The 12,207-nt window shown below is 29.0% G+C and overlaps 1 pseudogene; it reads left to right on the forward strand.

The window, feature by feature from the left end:
• The first annotated feature begins 1,553 nt into the window (after positions 1–1,553).
• On the forward strand, positions 1,554–2,972 carry LOC125371169 (annotated as a pseudogene).
• Positions 2,973–12,207: the final 9,235 nt, after the last annotated feature.

The following is a 12,207-nucleotide window of genomic DNA, read 5'->3' on the forward strand; positions in this document are numbered from 1 at the left end:
TACTTAATCGACTCAAATTGAGTTGAAACACTGTCATATCAATTTGATTTGATTTAAAAATTCCAATCTTGAAACTCAATTCAAATTTGATCTAATCTCATTATATAAGCTTAACTTCAACTGAGTGTTGTACTCAGATATTTAAACTTGATTTGATTATTCTATAAGAGATGATAAAAATGATCAAATAATAAAAAGTTTTAAATTAATCGAGCTTTATTTTTTGAGTTTGAGCTCGATTTAATATATATTTAATATTGATTTAATGAAATTTTCAATTTCGATTTTGCTTAATTTGATTAAAATATATAAAACGTAAATTAGTAAAATAGACTCAATATAATCTCATGAATTCAAGTTTAATTCCATGATATATTCAATATACTTGATTTTGAGTCGATTATTTTGTAAAAAGAAAAAAAATAATGAAGTAATAAAAGTTTAAAATCGATCAAATTTTAGTTTTTGGATTCAAATAAGTAACTCAATAATATTATTCAGTCTCTATTGTTTCGACTTAAATTATATATGAAAAATTAAATAGTAAAATAATAAAGTAATTAAAACTTAAATTATATATGAAAAATTAAATAGTAAAATAATAAAGTAATTAAAAAAGTGGAGGCAAGCTAATTCAATTGGTGGAAATCATGGACCTACTGTTTAAATTTATTGCAGTTCTTTTTCAGGGAATACCTATTTATTATCTTACCTTATTTAAAGGATTTTATATTCAATGACAATTACCATAAATCACATACAATGAATACACTGCCCAGATACCCATATCCAAGGCTAAGATTTTTATTTAATCATGTCAACTCAACAATTTAGGCTGAGATAGATTTCCAATATTAACACTTTGAAGCTATTGAAATTGGAATTTCTCATTTACACCATGATCCAATGGACCATAAGATACATACTGGTAAATCCTAATTTTCCATAATAAATTTGGGCAAAGGATCAAATACTTCCTGAACTTGTAGCTTGGGATCAAATAAGTCTAACTTTAATTATTTTAACAAATATATCTATAATTTCTATTTAAAAGTTAAAGCGATTCAAATTCTGACTCAAAATTAATAAAATTGATGGCAATGATGTTAATGATAGTTTGAAAACTCAACGGTGATAATAAAATAGAGGCGATAATTATTAATTTTGATTTTTTCTATAAAATATAAAAAAATTTAATATATAAAATTTTAAAATTTATAATTAAAGAATATTAAAAATTAATATTCGTTTAGATTTTATTTTATTTAATTAATTTAAATAATGAATATGATAGACATATTCATAATTTTTTCAAGATCAGAATTTATTTAGTTTTTAAATAGAAATTTTGTACTTATTTGTTAAAATAGTTAAAATTAGACTTATTTAGCCCTGACCTACAAATCCAGGGGTATTTGAGCCTTTATCCTAATAAATTTCACATGGTTATGTCTTGTAGTTCATGAAACGTAATCTGGGAAAAAAGGAAAAAGAAAACCTTATAACTATAGCTACACTCTAATGCTTAGTACACTCATCTATCATCTCGAAAAATGCCTCAATCTCAGAGCTTTTCGTCAGCTGCTCCTTTCCTTTGCCTCGCTATATTTTCACTTCTCTCTTTTGCTACTTCAAAACCTGATGGTTTTAGCCTTGAGCTCATTCATAGAGAGACTCTCCAGAATCTCCTTTCTATCCTGGCAAACTTGTTGATTTTGAAAGAATAAGTAAACTTGTAGAACTTTCAGAAATCAGGGCTCATAACTTGGCCTCAGATTTAACTTCCAATTCAGGTTTTAGTCCTGAAGCATTCCGACTTCATGTCTCCGAGGATGGTATCTGCTATCTGGTGAAAGTACTTATTGGGTCTCCTGGCATACCATTGTATCTTGTACCAGATTCTGGCAGCCACCTGTTTTGGACACAATGTGAACCGTGTACGCATAGATATCGCCAGTTACCTCCAATCTTTAAGTCAACTGCTTCACATACTTTCAGAGAGCTTACTTGCCAGAGTCCGTTTTGCACCAACAACCGTAATATCTTCCAGTGCATAAGCGATAGATGTGTTTATAAGCGAACATTCGGAGATGGTTCTACAACTGCAGGTGTTGCTGCACAGGATATGTTACAATCTACAGAAAATGACCGCATTCCATTTTATTTTGGTTGCTCAAGAGACAATCAAAATTTTACTGCATTTGAACAAACAGGCAGGAGCGGTGGAGTCATAGGCTTGAGTATGTCCCCAGTTTCTCTCTTGCAACAATTGGGCCACATAACTAAAAGCCGATTTTCTTACTGCTTAAATTCACATTCGGAAAATTCACCATCACCGGCTAGCAACTTTCTCAGGTTTGGAAATGACATTCGCAAATCGGGAAGAAAATTTTATTCAACTCCATTTGTATCTCCGCCAAATCTTCATCTTTATTTTCTCAACTTACTAGATATAAGCGTTGGAGAGCATCGCCTGCACATTCCTCCAGGGACCTTCACATTGAAAAATGATCGAACTGGTGGTACCATCATAGATTCAGGAACAACATTCACTTTCATCACTCAACCTGCTTATGTTCCTGTGATCAATGCGTTCATGAATTTTTTTCGTGATCATGGGTTTCAAAGCATTAATCTCCCTCGAACACAGTTAGATACATGTTACATCAAAGCATGTAACCAGACTTTCCAGAACTTTCCCTCAATGACGTTCCATTTTCAAGGAGCTGACTTCATCTCGAAGCCAGAGTATGTTTATTTGGCTGTCAATGATAATAATGCTTTCTGTTTGGCGTTGAAGGCGACAGCACCCCAGAAACCAACTATAATAGGAGCAGTAAATCAAGCCAACACTCGGTTCATTTATGATGCAACAAACCGCCAACTTCTCTTCATTCCTGAAAATTGCCAGCATGATAGTATATGATACAAGGACAAGAATAACGGATTCTACAGGTGTAATAAGTGTAGTTCATTACTGAATTCATAATTATGGTTAATGGATTGTTTAGAAAAATATTTGTAATAGTCCGGGCTGTTGAAGCCAAGATCATGTTGGATTTAGCTGCCTGTTTAAATTCCTACAAAATTTAGAATCATAAAGAAGTGCTTTCTAGATTAACATACATAGTTCACTAACTACCAGTAATCCTTTTGCCCAGTGGCAGAGCTCTATGGAGCTCGAATGGAGGCCAAGGTTCGAGCTCCCTCTCTCCCTCCGATGATAAAAAAGAATATATGGTTCAATAACTATGAATAAAGCCAGTCATTAGTTGTTTACGAGTGCTTTTCCTTATTTTAGGATTCTTAAAAAAACATTTCCCATTTTATCGTAAAATTTTGACAAATTCTCACTTTACAGTAGTCAAACTTAAGAAAATAAAATAAAATAATATCTGCCCGCTAGCGAGATAGGCGGACAGAATGTAGGGAGTTAAATTCTTTTTCAGTACCGTGCAAACCGGTGTGGTATTTACTAATTAAAAATATTTTTTCTTTCTTTTATTATTATTATTATTATTATTATTTAATGATTATCCCCTTAATCTTTTTATAGAATAAATCCCTAATTTATACACCCATTAATAATAATAATATTATTATTTATTAAAAATATCCCCATACTATTTTTTTAAGAATGATCTCTCAAATTTGTATATCAATAATAATTTCTAGTAAATAATAATAATAATAATTAAATAATATTAAATGGGTTATACTATTTTAAGGTAAATATTTGTTAATTCCATATTAGAGAATAAAAAATAGAACCAAATGTAAATTAGAAAAAAAAAACTGAATCGAAAATTTTGAAAATATCAAATTAAACTAACAAATTAGTAAATGATAATAATTTTTAATATAATTGTTGTCCACCCATTGGACTAGTGGACGCTAATTGGCGGACAGCTCCAATGAGTCTTTACTCTACCACCTTAGTAAAAAAATCAATCCTAAATTAAAAATTTATTTTTAAAATTATCGTAAAATGAAAATTTATAAAAAATTTAATCTTAAATAGAAAATATTTTTTAAATAATCTTAGATTGAGAAAACTCCTGTTTATGATAGCTTAAAGATGATTATAATTTGGTTGAATAACCGTGCTCCTCATGCAAGTTAGAAAAATGATAATAGGAAAGAAATTTGATTGATTTAAAGCCATAACTACAAACTGCAAAGCCACCTTCTTAGCAAAACGAAACTGAATGCAAATCATAGACATTACATGGAAATCATAGTGTTGAAGAAAACAAAAGAGGGTCAGGAAGATAGTATAGGTCATTTTCTAGTTGTCCTTCACCAATCGTATTCTCGGAAATTCGATCCTAAAAAATGATCGAGGATGGTGAGAAAATAACATTACAATTTAAATCACGAGTAATCTTACCAACAAATAAAAGATTAGATTTAAATTCAGGCAGAAATAAAATATTCGTAAGGTTGGAATTAAATAAATTTGTGGTGCCATAACCCTGAATTTTAACTTTAAATAAGTAATTATATATTTTTAATAATTGTAATTTGGCCCAAATTAAATAGTTAGAGGTTTAATTGAAAAGCTAAAGAAAAGTTGGAGGGTTAAACAAACATTTTGCAGGGTAAAATTATTAGTAATTAAAAAGTTGAGGAACTAAATGGTTATTAAGTAAAAATTCATGGACCAAATGTCCATAAGAGAAAGGAAAAGAAAGGAAGAAAGAAGGAAGAAAGAAGGAAGAAAGAAAGGAAGAAGAGAGGAAGAAGGAGGAATAAGGCGTCGACGGCTAGGGGTGCAGCTGTCGTTGGCGAGCTCGTTGGTGTTTGTGGCGGCGTCGACAAGCGTGGGACAGAGGAAGGCAACCGTAGCTTTCTTTGCCGCCGTGCGTGGTGTTCTCGGCATCGGTAGTCACTGTTCTTGGTGGCAAATGACTCCCCTCGACTTGAGCTTCATTTCGGCGGTGGTAGTAACGCAAATGGTGGCCGGAGTTAGAAGTTTGTGGTGGAGAGAGAAAGTAGTGGCAGCCGGGATCTTGGGCGTTTTCCGACGAGCTTTGGCTGATCGAAGAGCATATCCGGACTTCCCTCAGCTCAAGCTTTCCAACGACACTAGTTTCGCGGTGATCGGACTCCGTTTGAAAATCGACGGTCGAGATCGTCCATAAATTTATACGGATGATCGGGGGTTGGATCGGAAGATTGGGTGCTGGAATCATCATCAGCGTGTTGTCTCGAGTCCGTAGGCGCGTTCGGATCGTCGATCAGACTCCGGCGGCTGAAGGCGAGTCGTTTGACTGGTCAAGCGTCTCAGTAATTCTCTAGCCCGTAGATTTTAGAGTTTGTTGAGCATTAGAAGAATTATATGAGGTTTGTTTGTTGAAATAATAAAGTGTCGGACCGTCTGCCAATAATAGTGAATTGTGATGTATGGCGGAGTCGGAAAAAATAATAAAGTCTTGGTGACCCGACTCCCATTAAATAAATTGTTGAAAATTTGAAGTGTTTTCTGGGAGGTCCTAGGCCGGTTATTTAGGGGATAGACATCCGCGTTTAGGGGAGGTTCTGCCAAATTTTCAATAGAATTTACCCGGGTCGAAATTCTTAGACAGTTAATTCTAAGAGTCTAGAATGTTTTACTTTTTTTTTTATTGAATTATTCCCGTGATTAGATAAATCCGTCAGTTCGGCTCGCTCCACCCGAGGCATCGGAGCAGAGCTAGGAGGTCGTCAGAATTGTGAGTTAAAGTCATATATCTGTTTACATGTGTCATGCTAAGATTTTACGTAATAATTCTAATTAAATGATTTAATATGTTAATTATCTATTTAATTACTATTCATATATGTATCGTTTTCTGCATCAATGCTATCGTGAATGCATGTTGACACGGGATGAGACGGCAGTAGAACATGCCACCTGATGGATTGCATCCAGACCGCGTGTGCACCGGTATGAATCTAAGATAGATAGTAAAAGGTAAATTTTAAAAGGTAAATTTAGGAGTTGCCCTGATCGAGTTTAACTCTCTGGGCTGAGTAGAGTGAATTTGTCGGAGTAAAGGTCCCTGGTCGAGCATTGATCTCTAGGCGCCAGCCTTATTGGAAATTTAAGTGACCAGACTGAATTTAAAGACCCTGGTCAAGCTTCGCTCTCTAGGTGTCAGTTCTGTTGGAATGAGAGAGCCGAGACTGTTAGTGTTGGGGTTAGGGTTCTACTGAGGTACTCCATTCCGTAGTATGAAGAAAAATTTATTTTAGTTTACAGAAGCATAGCATAATACGTATTTGTTTTTGCATAGCTTAATAATTTATTTTAAATTAAACAAATGTGTTACTGAAGTGTTTGTATTTATTTTTGAATATATGATTTTAACTCACTCTCGAGACTGACAGTCTCAATTTAATTATTTTTCAGGTGTTGTTAGTTTTTCTGCAGTTCTTTTCCTCTAGCAGCCCGATTCCTTTATCTTCGTGTTAAATGTAACTGATTTTATTGGTATGTTGACTTTTAAAATTTCTAGAATCTCCGTAGTAGAACTTTCAGACTTTTCATTTGTAATTTCATATAAATTTAGGTCTTACCAAGTTATACTGGCAGACCGAATTAAATATGTAGTATCTGATGGCTAAATGTTAATTGTGGAATAGAGCTAATGGTTTAAATCCGGATTACAATTTGTTTGAGTTAGTGAATTTGTCAAGCTTGCTACGGAATTTGGTGGTCTTAAGCCTACCCATTCCCTAATACCGGTCACGGGTCTACAGATCGGGTCATATGACATATGAAAAAAGAAGTATGATATTATAAATCAACATTTGTTTAAAAAGATAAAGGATTTTCATTTTTTTCTTTTCAAATACTGGCTTTAGTTGATGACATATATAGATATAAGAAATAATGTTATAATAGATTGTATGGTTAATCTAGTAGATATGTATAATACATTGAAGAGTAGCTAGGCTGAAAGGTATTCACTAATAATTAGTAAAAAATAAAATAGATGTAATATATATATATATATATATATATATATATATATATATATATATATATATATATATATTATTTTTATGTAATTTTAAAAGAGAAATTTTATTTATGATTTTATTATTTTAATATATTAGAAATTTAATGTGTAATGGTGCATATATTATTGTTTCATTTTTATTTCTATGTTCCAAAATATATAGTAAGAAGGACAATAAGGACAATGAATTTATAGCATGATTAAAGGAAGAGTAAATGAGTTATTATACAGCTAGCAAAGAAAGAAGATAACCTGAAGCATTAATTCAAGACTTACTAGCAAGTTATTCAATTTAATTCAATTTTTTTTATATCTTGTAATGGTGCTATACATGTATGGTCAAACAATAAAATGACCATTTGAGATAGCTAATAAATTTGATTAAATGCGATTATATTTTACACTGATATTGTTTAATAATATGCTTGTTTTAGAAAATTAGCAAAACTTTGTAAATAGCAGCCAAGTTTATAGATGTATAGATACTAAAGGTACAAAATAAAATCTAGAAAATAATTTCAGATACCATTTATGTACTATGTGTATACTAAATATATATGAACTATATACCACAATCTGTGAGATGTATACTATTTGCTGTAATTTTTACTTGTGTTTTTCTAAAAATGCAAAAATATTAAGTACGTTATATAAAGAACATATATAAAAATAAATTGAATATATTTCATTATATAACATGAATAGTGGTATTATATCCATTGCTATTGAGAAAAAATTTGAAATAAAAATATATTAAATAAATTAAATTTTTGATTAAAATTTATTTAATATATAGCTAATATATTCATTCTATTCTAGCATATAATAAAACAAGTGTAATATATACTATTTCCTAAGAGTTTACCTTTTCATTTTTATAAATTTATAATTTATGTAAATTAAAACAGTTACAGATACCAAATATATAATTATATACGATATATTGTTCAGTGTATACTTTATTGTTACTTTTGGTCTCTCTTTTAAAAGGTATAAATATTTGAAGTATACTATAAATATATACAACAGATATTAAAATACGTATAATGTATATCAATTTTTGAAATTTACGTATTTAGTTTTCTATAGTTGAAATATATATAGAGTTAATATATATTTTTTACTGTATATTTATAGAAAAATATTTTTATAACTATTTTTAAATTTTTATAAAATATAATTTAAATATATAAAATTAAATTATATTCTAAATAAATTTATAATATAAACTCAATTTTTAAGTTGATATTTATGATTCATAATAATATTTTAAAATATTTTTTATTAATATAAATATATTCTAATTTATTATTAGTGTGGTTATTTTTATAATTTTTTAATAATTATTTCTTTTATATTCACTATTATAATGATAGAATCTTTTTAATACGTGTATTAAGGTATGAACAACTGAAAATGTAATGACCCGGAATCATATCACATGAAATATTGTCTGCTCTGGCCCCCACTGGCCTCATGGTTTTATCCCTTTGGCGGATTCAAGAACTTCCCAGGAGGTCCTCCATTATGGAATTTCTCTAACCCGCCAAAGGAACAAAACAGTGAGGCCAGTAAGGGTTAAAGCATATAATATCTCATGTGATCTAGTTCTAGATCGTTACAGATGGTATCAGAAGAGGATCCCTCTAGTAGATGTATGGTTCGAGGACGAACCAGGTGGAAGATGGTGGGCATGTGACAGCCTGGCCTAGAGAAGCGGTCCGAAGAGGGCGGGAAGTGGACGTCAGGACAAAGATAGGATGCCTGGACAAGGAGCGGCTTCTGGCAGGCTTCTAGGATTGCAGCACTCTGAGGAACGGGATATATGAATGAATTAAATTGCATATCAAAATGGGATGGAGAATGGTTGATAACATATATGTAAAGAGTTGGAACTAATTATGTGAGACGCGTTTTGGTTGTTTGGCTGTGGAGTTATAGGAACTCCAAAGTTAAACGTGTTTAGTTTAAAGAAATTTCAGGATGGGTGGCCTCTTGGAAAGTTCTCGAACCTACCAAAAAGGACAAAACCGTGAGGCTAGTAGGGGTCAAAATGAATAAATCTCATTAATTTGGTTCTGAGTCGTTATAGAAAATCACTTTTGTTCATCAACCAACTAAATGACTAATTGATTTATGAGTTTTAGTTATTAATTTCTTTAACTTTATAAGAAAATACACAATTGTTGAAAGAAGAGAATTTAAGCAACCTTTATAAAAGGATATTTTAAACTTTATGCCTTTTGGTTTTTATAGGCTAACTTTTCTCTTTTTGTGTGCATATAATGTTACTAGACATATCTATTCACGTGTGGCTCATAAGTTATACAGCATTTTTGAAATAAAATCTTAATAGTAAAAATGATATTTTAAGCCTTTACTAGACTATTTATCAAAAAAAATTAAAATATGAGCTAATTATTTATTGACTCTAAATTTAGGGGGCAAATTGGCACTTTAACCTTATGGGTTGTGTCCATTTTTTTTGTGAGATCTACATGAAGGCAAAAATGTGTCGATGGCAAGAAAGTTACAAAATTGAAAGTTTATGCAGCTAGTTTTGTTCATAAAATTTTGCTATTTCAGAATCATAGTAGTGACTAGAATAAGTGAGAATTACTTTTGTTCCTAGTTTTGAATATCTTCTATTCATTTTTTTTTTGTTTTATAACTATTTTGAGTAATAATATTCTCCTTGCTTATCATTAATATGATTTGATGTTTGTGATGACAAGGGTTGGAATGGATTTGTTTTAAAGTTTGTGATTTTGGATTTACATTATCAATGTATGCAGTCTAACAATTTGATAAAATGGAAACAATTGTAATGGAAAAGGCAATGGACTAATGCTTTGATACTTTTTGGTGAGTTAGCCGTAGGCAGCACCCAGAGAAGTCATGTCAATTATAAATAATATATACCAATATTAAACATATATCAAACAAATCAATATTATAAAAATTATAAAAGCATATAATAAATTCATGAATATGTAAAAATAATAAAACAAACAGAAAGTGGAAAGCAGAAAATAAACTAAAAAAGATAAAAGATTGAGTAGAAATTAAAGCTAAATATTTGTATAATTTTTTCTTTGCAAGATTTATATGTTCTATTAATAAAACAATTTTCCATTTTGACAAGATCATATAGGCATAGCAAAGTAAAGTAGTTTTTAGTATTAGTAATGATTATTTAAAAGAAGAGTCTAAACATAGACAAAGAAACTTGACAAGTTGAAAAATGTTATACCTTTAATATAATGATATTTGTTTAAGATTAATGAGATGTTTTTGATACTATGGATATTGTCTGGTTTTATATTTTTAGTTTGTTATTAAACATGAAAATAAAGTATTTGATGAAATGCTTGAATAATTTGAGAAAGAAAAATCAAAGATGTAAACATTGTACATATATACTTAAAAGATATCATTTTCTAGAAGTGTTTCTGAATGCATTACATATAGAAGTTATATATTAAATATATACTAGATAAATGAAAGACATATATAGCAAAACACATGAAATAAATATCTTTTTCCTTGGACATTATACATATATACAACATATACCAAAATAAGTGTAATACACTATTTTATGGATACCAAATATATACTATATTTTTTTGAATGTATACTATTTATTCCTACTTTTGTCTTTTCTTTAAAGATCAGATATTTTAAATATACTACATATATACACAAGATATACTAGAACTAAAATGTAATTTATCTTTATATATATATATATATATATATTAGATTTCTGTTTTTTTTTTTTTCATTTTCTACCGTATGAATGAACAATGTTATTAAATTCTTTGCCATTGAAAGAATTAAATTTTTATATTAAAATTTATTTAATAAATTAAAATTTTAATTAAAAGATTCTAACCATATATCTTTTACTGTATATTTATAAAAAAAAACTATTTTATAACTGTTTTTCAATTTTTTTAAAATATAAATGACACAAATGTAGCATAAATTAAATCCTTAATAAATTTTCAACATGATATACATTCAACTTGTAACATAATATTTATAATTCATAATATTTTGCAGAACATAAACTAATTTTTATTATAATATATACTATTTTCATACAAAGTATACTGTTTCCTGCATTTTTTCAAAAAACATATACCATATTCTTGGTTTCTTGTTTATCTTTAATTTTAAGATTTGATTTTTAAAAATCATTTAAAAACCCTTCAAACTACTACAAAATACTTGCAATGCTATGGATTTATCAATTTTACTCAAAATCCGCCAAGTCATACAAAAATCTAATAAGATAAATAATTTAATTGTTTATATTTAAAATCTACTTTCAAATAATAAACAAATCTTATAGTTTTATTTAATATAACGATCGATTTTACTTTCAAAGTCATTTCTGAAACTAATATGTGATTGATTGATACTGTTTTTTATTTTCTTGTATCAGACTTCGTGTTTATTTGGGTGATTATATCCAAAGAGATCATGAAAAGCCTAGGAAACTTGTCATTCAACAGGAACTTAAAGAATTCATTATCGTGCTTTTTATTTTAAAGAGCATAATTTTGATAATAAAAAGTATTTTAAGGAATATTTATAAATAAAGAGTAAAACATTTTATTTAAATCTAATAAATTCTTTATATTTTATTTTATATCTTACTTTTATTTTCATAAACATTGATAGTTTTAATTTCTCTTCCTTTTTCTTTTTAACTTTTACATATGGAAAAGTAAGAATTGCAAATATCATTTAAAACAAATGCATAAAAACATGTAATACATTTATTAAATATAGAGCAAAGAGTAAAGTTTGACTCTCTATATGTAGAGAGCTAAATTGAGTCTCTATTTTATATTTAAAAAATAAAAAAATACATTAAAATGTCTTTTTATGATATGACTATTTTAAATAAAGAGCTTAATATATATAACGAGTGCATTGAGGATTAAAAAAAAAGTATAAATCTATAATTTTTTCTTAGACAAGGTAAAAATCTAAAAATTATTATTTTCTGGTATAATTATGCAAATTTTCCTTTAATTAACAACCAATTATTCCTTTCCAACTTTCTTTTAATGTTCCAATTTAAGAACTGTCCTTAAACCAATTTCTCTTCAGCGAGTCTTTATTAATGTTTTAGCATAACAGGTTGTTTAAGGAAATGGTGTTCTGGTTAAACATATATATCATT

This window comes from Ricinus communis, chromosome 9, assembly GCF_019578655.1.
Source record: "Ricinus communis isolate WT05 ecotype wild-type chromosome 9, ASM1957865v1, whole genome shotgun sequence".
Classification (NCBI taxonomy): Eukaryota; Viridiplantae; Streptophyta; class Magnoliopsida; order Malpighiales; family Euphorbiaceae; genus Ricinus; species Ricinus communis.